Here is a 12,001-nt window from a genome sequence, read left to right as displayed (position 1 = left end):
GCGAGAAGCCTCTTTGGCCTGGTGGTCCACCTGCCGATTACCCGCGTCAACCAGGGTTTTGCCTGTCGTATGGGCAGCGCACTTTATTACGGCTATTTGTTTAGGGAGCATTAAAGCCTGTAGTAATTGTGTAACTAACTGTTTGTGGGATATCTGAGTGCCTGCAGATGTAAGAAGTCCCCTGTTCTTCCATAATTGGCCAAAATCGTGTGTGACCCCAAAGGCATATCGGGAATCAGTGTAGATATTTACAAATTTATCTTTCCCTAATACACAGGCTCGAATAAGTGCAAAAGGTTCAGCCTGTTGGGCGGAAAAGGGAGTTTCGAATGCTGCTGCTTCAAGCGTTTCTCCTTGTTGGTTAACAATTGCATACCCTGATAATCTAACCCCCCTTTCACCGATGGATGAACTACCATCGGTGAATCGGTTCAGAGCAGCATTTGGTATTGGAGAATCAGTGAGATCATCGCGTAATGACGCATCGTCTTGGAAGAGAGAAAGACAGTCATGAGTCGGGGACTCAGTGGCGTTAGGTGGGTCGGAAAGGAAACTAGCGGGGTTAATAGTAGTGCAGTGCCGGAACTGAAGTTTTGGGTTATTGAGGAGATAAATCTCATATTTATTTTGACGTGCCATAGTTAGGTGCTGAGTCTGAAGTTGACCGAGCAGGCCGTGACTGAATGTGAACTATAAATAACAATATCCTGCTGAAGAGTGAGATTAGCCGCTGACTGGAGACTGTTGTAAATAGAGGCTAAAATCTGAGTGCATCCAGGATAGCCGAGTGCAACTGGATCAAGTTTAGACGAGTAATAAGCTATAGGACGGTGGTGATCCTCATGTTTCTGGGTAAGTACCGCGGTGGCACAACCGGCTAAAACAGTACAATAAAGTTGGAAAGGTCCTAGTGCTGGCGCCCTCATTAAGGCGTCTTTTAGCCGATGGAAGGCCTCTTGGGCTTCCGTACTTAACTGGAACTCTCCAACGTTATTGGTGTATGGGGTCAATAGCCGGGTATCTAGGGCGATATTCGGAATCCATTGCCGACAATAATTAACCATTCCGAGCCATTTACGGACATCCTTAGCCGTTGTGGGTGCAGGGTACTGACAAATGGGCTGAACTCGACTTGGTGATAGCGCCCGTGCATCGACGGATAAAAGGATACCCAGAAACCGGACTGTTGGTTGGGCTACTACTACTTTGGCGGGTGACACAACGTATCCTAAAATTGAAAGGTAATTTAATAATTGAGCCGTATCTTCTTTACAACTTTGTTCTGACGGGCTTGCGATCAGTAAATCGTCAACATACTGTACGAGGGTGGATCCCCCTTTTAATTCCAGGGGCTGTAATTGTTGTTGGAGACAGCGGGAGAAAAGAGTAGGCGAATGTATAAATCCTTGAGGCAACCTCGTCCATGTCATAGATTATCATAGAATTTACAGCGCAGAAGGAGGCCATTCGGCCCATCGAGTCTGCACCGGCTCTTGGAAAGAGCATCCTACCCAAGGTCAACACCTCCACCCTATCCCCATAACCCAGTAACCCCACCCAACCCCACCCAACACTAAGGGCAATTTTGGACACTAAGGGCAATTTATCATAGCCAATCCACCTAACCTGCACATCTTTGGACTGTGGGAGGAAACCGGAGCACCCGGAGGAAACCCACGCACACACAGGGAGGATGTGCAGACTCCGCACAGACAGTGACCCAAGCCGGAATCGAACCTGGGACCCTGGAGCTGTGAAGCAATTGTGCTATCCACAATGCTACCGTGCTGCCCCAATGTGTATTGTTGATTTTGATATGGAAAGGCAAAGAGATACTGTGAATCCGGGTGCAAGGGGAGGGTGAAAAAGGCATGCTGGAGATCCACCAGGGAAAATGTTGTAGCGTCCGCTAGGACTTGGGCTAAAATGTGGGCTGGATTTGGGACCAATGCGTGAAGGGGTTGCACAATGGCATTAATTGAGCGCAGATCTTGGACAAGGCGATGTTGATCTGGCTTGCCGGGCTTCGGGACTGCTAGTATTGGAGTATTACAAGGAGAGTGACACGGAACCAAAACTTGTTGCCGAATAAGATTCTGTATAAGTGCCTCTAGAGAATTCTACAGGGATAGTCAAGAACTGTCAACTTAAGAGAACTGTCATTATTCTGAATATTGCTTTATTAATTTTAAGAAACCAACATATCTTGCTAGTAGTGCCTTCTTTAATAGAATCGATGAATTAATCTACAGAAAACCTATATGTTTAAGTTATTGTGTTTGATATTTTAAAATAAATGTTTAGAATTAGCCTGGAAATTAAAACTTCAAACAATGGAAGCTGGTTTTACAAAAACCAAAACAGCTCTGATTTAAAAAAAACCCAGATCATTCAAGGACATTTGATAACGTGAATTTGGCAGCAATCCAACTTTTACTCCCAGTCCATTCGAGTGACAATTATTTTAAAAAAAAAGTTTAGAGATGCGAATGGCATCATTCCAAGCTATACGCCACTTTTTGTCTCTGCAAGAAAATTAACCCTTTCAACAAGCTTTTGTGTATAATCCAGATGTCAAAGTGCAGAATGTTGTACTTTCATTCCCAATAACTCGAAAGAAGTTAAAGATTTGGCATTACATATCCAAAAAGAAATCAAAAAACTTGATCCACCCCAATTTATCTTCCAACTGTACCCCCAATCGATGAATTTGAGCTGAAATACTATTATTGAAATGTTACTGATCAATCAACTGTTTGACTGTATTATATTGTATAATTTATTAATACTGAATCAGTAGTATCAAATTTGATTAATTTATTAATTATAATAATTATTTTGAAATGCCTGGTTGTTGGGCCCCTGTGGTTGGCAGGGTTGTATGCTATATTGGGAACTTGCTGGACGGGAAACTGACACTGCGGTTGATAATCGTCTGGGTAATCAGGGAAATCCACCTCTGGTGCCCCCTCTTTTCCTGGGACTAACTCATGATTCATCTGTGGGAATTGATTAGCAAGGGTTTTAGAACGAGTGCGAGTCGCCGGACCTCCTTGCGACGGTGGAGGTGGTGATAGTGGCGGGGGGAGCGGTGGATAAAGGGCTTGAATGTACACATCTTTAATGTAATTTCTAACATGGTCACACCAGAGGAATAAAGAGTTTTTTTGTCTGAAACATCATTTGTTTTAGAACAGTTTAAACTACAATCAGAACCCTGGGAATGTAAGGTGGAGGCGGTCGTAGTGGCGGTGTAACGGTCGGTCGTCCCCTATATAGCCAATTTTCAGGGTCATCCTCATCGTCTACCTTGGTCAAGGCCGGCCATTTGACCGTACGGTCCTGATTTAGAAATGGGGGTTTTTACAGACTTAGGTCTTTTTCTATGGTGGGCACATTCCTTTTTCAAAACCCCCGCAGTCTTAATAATTCCCCCTTCTGTTAATTCAATACACAATTTTAAAGCGTTAGCCTGCCAATTAGCCAATAAAGATGCATCTTTTATTTTATTTTTTTGCAGTACTCCCGCCATAACTCAATTCATTTCTTAGCCGTGGAGCTACGGTTATGTTGCCAAATAATCTGCTGTGCCTCTATAACCGTAGGCAAATCTTTCGATCCTCCCAGGGGCCATTTCCCCTTTCCCAATTTCTTATGCAATTCTCCCGATAATTGCCGCAGCTGCTGAGAATGTTCTGGATACTATTCACAAAGAGTTTGAAGCGTGGTTCCACTATCAGAGGTGCTATCTAAAGTACTACCCATTGTCTCCTATCCTCAGATGATCCTTGTGGTTTCCTATTTAATTTTCGTAGCGATCCTAAATCGCCTATTCAATCAAGAATTTAAACGGGGTTATCCTGCCCCATTACCCAATCAAAAGGCTAAATCAAATTGTTCGAAAGTGACTTTTAGAAGGTCAAAGTCTGGAAATGAAACATGAAAAGAGAGAGAGAGAGAGGACTGCTTTAAACAGACTGACAGACTCAGGGAATCAAAGACAGAACTAACAGACAGACAGACTCAGAGAATTAAAGACAGAACTAACAGATTTAAGAAATTGTTCGAGTGTACTGACAGGGCACGCAACGGTCAAGCCCTGTTTATTATGTTTCCTTTAGGTGTTATCCGCACCACCATTTAAATTTTATAATATATAATTTGGACAGAGTTATCCGTTCTCTGTAATATTCAATCTGATCAACCCGAAGTGTCGACCAATCTAGACACCGGTTGATATACTTATGTATCGAAAATCACCTTTTATCGCGAAGGTATTAGGCAACTCTAAGGATCATCATCACTCATTTACCCAGAGATTTAAGGAGGACTCTAACCTCCCAGGGTTTCCAACCCGGGACTTTAGGAAGGATTTTAACCTCCCAGGGATTCCAACCCGGACTGTTTAGGGAGGACTCTAACCTCCCAGGGTTTCCAACCCGGGACTTTAGGGAGGACTTTAACCTCCCAGGGACTCCAACCCTTTCAACCCTTCTTCGTAACGGGTTCGCTGGACTGCTTTGATTTCATCAGAGTCTCTACCGAAACCGAACAGCAGGGCGTGGCCACACTCGGGACAGCAGAGGGGGAAACCAAAGTGGTAACAAGGGTACTCACATTTGGTGGCCAATTCCCTCCTCAGCGTCCGAATGCGATCAATCTGTTACGCCGTCAGGTTCCAGGGAGTCTCCTTGAATGCCCGCATTCTCCACCAAATGAGGATTCTTTTGCAGCCAGTCCGGATGAAATGATCAGTTGAACACCTCGTTACTTTAACATGTATATTTCTCGGCCGGGGCTAAAACCACTGTATCTCTTGAGAGTTACACCAGCAAGCCAAAGTCAATACATCTAATAGCAGTTCTTATACAGTTTTTGGCTCATTTCTGAGGGCAGCTCCCTCACATTCCTATCTGTGCTCTCAGCTCAATTATAATTCAGCCCCCCTCAATTATAATTATCTTTAAGCCTAGTGCACCCATTCCCAAGGCCGTTACTGCAATTTGTCTGGTTCAAAAACAGGTGATACATTTTGCTACCAGAAGCCTGTCTTGACATTTCTTCACACAAAGCTTTGTCTAACATTTTGTTTTTCCCATAAAGTTCCAATCCATCTTGAGCCAAACTCTCATTTATCGATCATCAGCCAAACTCTCAAGTTCACACTGGAGATAGATTGTTCACCTGCTCCCAAGTGTTGGAACGGATTCACTCAGTCATCCAACCTGCGGTCACATGTTCACAAGTGACTGCAGGGATTGCATTCTGCTGATGTTATGTACGGCAATTTTATTGGTGAGGCCATGCCTGGAGTATTGTGTACAGTTTTGGTGTTCTTATCTGAGGAAGGATGTTGTTGCTATGGAAGGAGTGCAGCAAAGGTTTACCAGCCTGATTCCTGTGATGGCAGGACTGTCATATGAGGAAAGGCTAGTTATCAATATATTCATTGTAGTTTCAAAGAGTGAGAGGGGATTTCATAGAAACATAGAATTCTAACAGGATTAGAGAGGGTAGATTCAGAAACAATATTCCCAATGGTGGGGAAGTCCAGAATTAGGGATGATAGTTTGAGGATAAGGGGCATACCTTTTAGGACTGATGTGAGGAGATGTTTCTTCATCCAGAGAGTTGTGAATCTATGGAATTCACTACCAGAAAAAGCCAAAACGTTGTGTAATTTCAAGAAGGAATCAGATATAGATCTTGGGGCTAAACGGATATGGTGTTAAGATGGATTCAGGGTGTTGAATTTGATGATTGGCCATGATCATAAAGTATGATAGCAGGCTCAAAGGGCTGAATGTCCACTCCTGCTCCTATTTTCTATGTATGTTTTGATGTATCATAATCACATCCAGGACTGAAGCATGTTCATTCTGACAGTTGGTTTTTTTTCTGCTGATGTTAATCCCAGTAACTGGGCTGGAGTTTCATATTCTGGATCTATAAAACAGAATGTGTTCTCGGGGCTGCAGTGTCCCTTTAAGAACCGTTGTCTGTGATCTTTCCCCATAATTCAGGAACTCTCATCAGAAATTTGTTTACAAGATGCTGAACCTTTACTTCAATCACAATTGATCTTTGGTACAAACTCCACAATTCAGTGTCTGAGAGGCTCCACTGATTAACATCTCTGATTAGAAAGTACTGGTTAACATTACACACAGTAACACCTCCATTATCCAGCAAAAAGAAGTGGAATGGGAATTGACGGTGAATTGAGAGTCCCCAAGTGTTACCCTCCTGCCTGGGTCAGAAAACCCCTAAGCACGGGAACAGAGACAAATTCGAACTAAGGGGTCGACTATCAGAAATCGCTGTCGAATAAGCTTATAAAATTTCAGAATTTTGGGGAATATTCTAGAATTAGCTCACTCTCTTCCTGTCTTATGAAGAAAGTTTCCATACCAGCTTGCTGGCTGACAAACACAGTTCACGCCTGTTATCTCTGCCAAGGTCATGTCTCTCGCGCAGGCCCTGAAGCAAGACATTTCTAAACCTGATATGATTGGATCTTATGACCCATATGTAAACCAACTGTCTGTGTAAAGGTTAAAACAGGCTCACGAGAGTAAAGCGATTTTGAAGTGATCCGTACTGGCTTCAGCCCAATACCCACACTCTGGCTCACATCAGTTAATTGTTCAGAGGAGACCGCGGCCACCAGCTCTCTGTGTGTGCCATCTGTCCATTTGTCCTCTGGAACTGGTAAATCGTTCTCACATGCCATGCGTCATGTGTTTTCTTTGTCTGTTTAGCTTCCACATCATATTTAAACTGTTCCTTCTGAATAAAGGACTTTAAAATCACTTCTGAGCTCAACCCCTTATTTGGGTAATGTGCAACTCCTGCCCCTCGCCTGAGGTGTGGTGATCCTCAGGTTAAATCACCACCAGTCCGCTCTGGCCCTCAAAGGGGAAAACAGCCTGTGGTGATCTGGAACTATGGTGACTTTACCGAATAATAATCTTTATTAGTGTCACAAACAGGCACACATTAACACTGCAATTAAGGTGAAAATCCCTTAGTTGCCACACTCTGGTGCTTGTTCGGGTACACTGAGGGGGAAATCAGAATATCCAATTCAGTGAATAAGCACGTCTTTCGGGACTTGTGGGAGGAAACCAGAGCACCTGGAGGAAACCCATGCAGATACGCGGAGAACATGCAGACTCCGCACAGATAGTGACCCAAGCCAGGAATTGAACATGGGTCCCTGGTGCTGTAAAGCAACAGTGCTAACCACTCTGCTACCTTAAGGTGGGGAGATCTGTAAGTAATCACTGTCTAATAACTTTATAAAATTGTCAGAAATGTATTGAATATTATAGAAATAACTCTCTCATGAAGAAAGCTTCCTGGGTTGACGAACACAGGCCAATGAAGGCCTGTTATCTTTGTCAAAAACATGTCACTAGCACAGGCCCTGAAACACGACAAACTTGATTGAGTGGGGTATTTCATGTCCCAAATGTAAACCAACTGTCTGAGTAAAGGTTAAACAGGTTGTCCCAGCAAGTGCTGAGCCGCAAAATGACGTGCTAGACACAGACCTGAACTGACGATAGCAATGCTGGTGCAAGGCTAAATGTACATATGGGTGGTAATAGACATCATTTTACTGTATGTTGTTTAAAGTGGCACAAATATTACTCCTGAACAACCAATCACAACAGCACTTTTTGAGACAGCACTCTGGGCTCAATTGCATCTTTCTGTGCTGTAAATTTCTATAATTTCCTGTTTCTAAATACAATGGAGGTTCCTTCAGTTATTCTGACATTGTGTATCTTACTTCAGTGAAGTGGGGGTTTGTTTGATACAGAACCTGAGGATTGCTGAAAAAAGACATGTTGAAGCTTTTCGTTTTTTACTCATCAAGACAATCACAAGAATATCAAATGTTTCTCCTGCCTGAAAAGATAGTACTGATTGGTTGGCAAGTGGAATCTGATTGGTCGAGGCCATGGAGATTGTACCAGTTAACTGATGATCGACAGTTTGCAGCCAAGTATTGTTTGAATTCAAACTCATCAGCCTAGCTCTGACTGGTCAGGGCACTGCCCTGGGGAATGACCCAGAGGATCTTTTTCAAGCGGCCTCAAGGGCAATTATTGCTCTTTTGCATATGTTCTATTTCTGTGCCAATACCAGTCAAGACAATATATGTTTCAGGTGGCAATGTGGCAATATGGTTGAGTGGTTAAAGGATTCCGGTTCCAGTGTGTACCAATGGGTGGGTTCAAATGCTGCCAATGTGGCTTTTATTTTGGTCAGTTTTAAAACTTCCTTTGGTCGAGCAAGTGTGAGCTGAAAATCCCTGCAAGTGTGGAATTTCATTTAAACAGGAAGGGTGAGAGACACTACAAATATAAATTGATGAAGGGATAAGATCTGGGTGTGGAATTTGCTGAGTTGCTCTTCAAGAGATCATCATGAACACGATGGGCCCAAATGTAAACCAACTGTCTGAGTAAAGGTTAAACAGGTTGTCCCAGCAAGTGCTGAGCCGCAAAATGACTTGCTAGACACAGACCTGAACTCTTCAGTGAAGTGGGGGTTTGTTTGATACAGAACCTGAGGATTGCTGAAAAAAGACATGTTGAAGCTTTTCGTTTTACATTCATCAAGACAATCACAAGAATATCAAATGTTTCTCCTGCCTGAAAAGATAGGAGGAACACAGGCCAATGAAGGCCTGTTATCTTTGTCAAAGACATGTCACTCCTCTTCCGTATCATCTCTGATTTTACACCAACATTACCGTGTGCATAATGCCAGTAATCGTGGCCGAGTGCTTAAGGTGATGGAGTCCAAATTGATTGGGGTTTGCCGCTTCTCATTATTCCAGGATTTAGTTGTGTGTCTACAGAATCAATTATTTGCTAAATTCAATCAAATCCATTCAAGCAATCGGGAGTTTTCCTATTTCTGTTAATTCTTGGAAACATTCACAAAACTTGCAGTCGGAAATGGAACAAGAACTGAGCCAACTTGATGTTATGCTTACTATCTGTCCTTTCCCTGTCACTATTGGTGTATGTGTCTCTGTGTGTGTCAATGTGGTTCAGTTCCCCGAGGGAGAACACCCAGATCACCCGAGGGGGTGAACACATTTTTACTGCAGCAAACTTTATTCACATGAGTTCAACATCTTCATATTTCAATGTTACAGAGAAAAATATCAGGGTGAAATGTACAGAGGAGTTTGTCTCTATGTATGAACAACTGCAACAAATTTATACAACATCATGAACAATATGAAGAACAATCTGACAGGAGCATTTTATAAGAAAGTATGACATTGACCCACAGAAAGCGGTAATACGTCAAAAGACCTGGGGCTGGATTCTCCGCACCACGACGCCGAAATCGCGGCTGACGCGGGGCGGAGAATGCATTTCCCCGCACGGAATCGGGACCGGCGCTGGTTCTTCGATTCTGCAGGCCCTGAAAAGAGGTGTACTCGGAGAGTACGCTGCACCGCCCAGCACTTACATGGGGCTATTGCTGGAGACCTGTTCCGCCATTCTCTGCCCCGACCAGCAGAAGTCCCAACGGCATGGATCTAATGTGGTCCAGCTGGTTGAAAAACTAGCGCTGCTGCCCTGGTCGGGGGCGGCCGGAAAATGTTTGTGCGGGCGGCCAAGGTCAGGGGCGCGGCTGATCGGGGGTTTTAATTTCAGGGTCCAGCTCTGCGTTCCTTGTCCACCATGGAGCATTCACATACTCGGCCTCCGACCTGGAGGTGAGGGGTTCCGTATCTGCAGCAAAGGCTGCTAGATCTACGCAGGGTCCGTGCTAGCCTCCTGCAGGGCTCGGAATATGTGGCCCTTTTACGCCAGTTTTTCTGGCGTGAAAGTCCACAGTTCGGACGCCGGCGTGGGAACATAGTCCCAATAACGGAGAATCCAGCTCCTGAAGCTCGGTCAAAGGGGTAGGTTTAAGGAGATTCTGAAAGAAAGTGAGGGGGAGAGGTTCAGGCAGGAAAAGGAAGCGGGTGAGTTACTAAATGAATACTTTGCATCAGTATACACCAAAGAGAAGGACTTGGTGGATGATTAGTGTAGGCAAGGGTGTGTAGACCGTCTGTGTCAGATTGAGATAAAAAAGGAGGAGGTGTTGGGTAGATAAGTCCCCAAGACCTGTTGGATCTACCCAAGAACACTAAGGGAGGCAAGGGAGGAAATTGTTGAGGCCTTGACCGAAATCGTATCCTCAGTGTTTACAGGTAAGGTGCCAGAGTACTGGAGAATAGCCAATGTTGTTCCTTTGTTTAAGAAGGGTAGCAAGGATAATCCAGGAAATTACAGGCTGGTGAACGATACGCAGTGGTAGAGAAATGTTTGGAGAGGATTCCTAGAGGCAGGATTTACTACCATTTAGAAGCAAACGGACGTATTAGCGATAGGCAACATGGTTTTGTGAAGGGGAAGCCATGTCTCACTAACCTGATTGAGTTTTTCGAGAAAGTGACGAAGATGATTGATGAAGGTAGGGCAGTGGGTGTTGTCTACATGGACTTCAGTCAGACCTTTTACAAGCTCCCTCATGGCATACTGGTACAGAAGGTGAAGTCACACAGGATCAGATGTGAGCTGGCAAGATGGATACAGAACTGGTTTGGTCATAGAAGACAAAGGGTAGCAGTGGAAGGGTGCTTTTCTGAATGGAGGTCTGAGACCAGTGGTGCTTCGCAGGGTTCAGTTTTGGGATCTTTGCTGTTTGTAGTATATATAAATGATTTGGAGGAAAATGTAAATGGTCTGATCAGTACGTTTGCTGACGACACAAAGGTTAGTGGGATTGAGGATAGTGATGAGGACTGTCAGAGGATACAGCAGGATATAGATAAGTTGGAGACTTGGGCGGAGAGATGGCAGATGAAGTTTCATCCCGACAAATGTGAGGTAATGAGATGGTCAAATACAGGTGGGAAATATACAGCAAATGGCAGAACCCTTATGAGTACTGACAAGCAGAGGGATCTGTGTGTACAGGTCCACAAGTCATTGAAAGTGGCAACGCAGGTGGAAAAGGTAGTCAAGAAGGCATATGGAATGCTTGCCTTCATCGGCCAGGGCATTGAGTATACAAGATGGCAAGTCATGCTGCAGCTGGATAGAATCTTTGTTCGGCCACAATTGGAGTATAGTGTTCAATTCTGATTGCCACACAGAAGGATTGGAAGCCTTGGAGAGGGTACAGAAGAGGATTCCCAGAATGTTGCCTGGAATGGAGGGCATTAGCTATGAGGAGAGGTTGGAGAAACTCCATTTGTTCTCTCTGGAACGACTGAGGTTGAGGGGCGGCCTGACAGGTGTCTACAAAATTATGAGGGGCATGGACAGAGTGGATAGCCAGAACCTTTTCCCCACGGTGGAACAGTCAATTACTAGGGCACATAAGTTTACGGTGCGAAGAGCAAAGTTTGTGCAAGGGAAGCTTTTTAGACTGAGAGCATTGGGTGCCTGGAACTCATTGCCGGAGGAGGTGGTGGAAGCAGTATGATAGTGATGTTTAAGGGGCATCATGACAAATACATGAATAGGGAATAGAAGGATACGGACCCCGGAAGTGTAGAAGATTTTAGGTTAGACAGACAGCATGGTTGGAGCAGGCTTGGAGGGCTGACGGGTCTGCTCCTGTGTTGTACTTTTCTTTGTTCTTTGTCATTTCAGAGCTTGGGGCCTCGGCAGCTGAAATCACAGTCACCAGTTCTGGGGTGCTTATTATTGTGAATGAACAAGGGGTGAGAATTAGAGGATATCTCACAGGCTTGTGGGGTTTGAGGAGATTACAGCAAAAGGGAGGGGCAAGGACATGGAAGAATTTGAACATAAGGGAGCCAAGAAATGTCAGCGAGCAGAGTTTGATCGGGGAATGGGACTTACTGTGAGTTAAGACACGGGCAGCAGAGTTTTGGATGATCAAGTTTACAGAGGCTAGAATGACCACTCATATTCCAGAACTGACATTATGCTGGATCTAAACTACC

This window comes from Scyliorhinus torazame, chromosome 5, assembly GCF_047496885.1.
Source record: "Scyliorhinus torazame isolate Kashiwa2021f chromosome 5, sScyTor2.1, whole genome shotgun sequence".
NCBI lineage: Eukaryota > Metazoa > Chordata > Chondrichthyes > Carcharhiniformes > Scyliorhinidae > Scyliorhinus > Scyliorhinus torazame.
The sequence above is the reverse complement of the archived record's forward strand: the minus strand, read 5'-3'. Positions refer to the sequence as shown.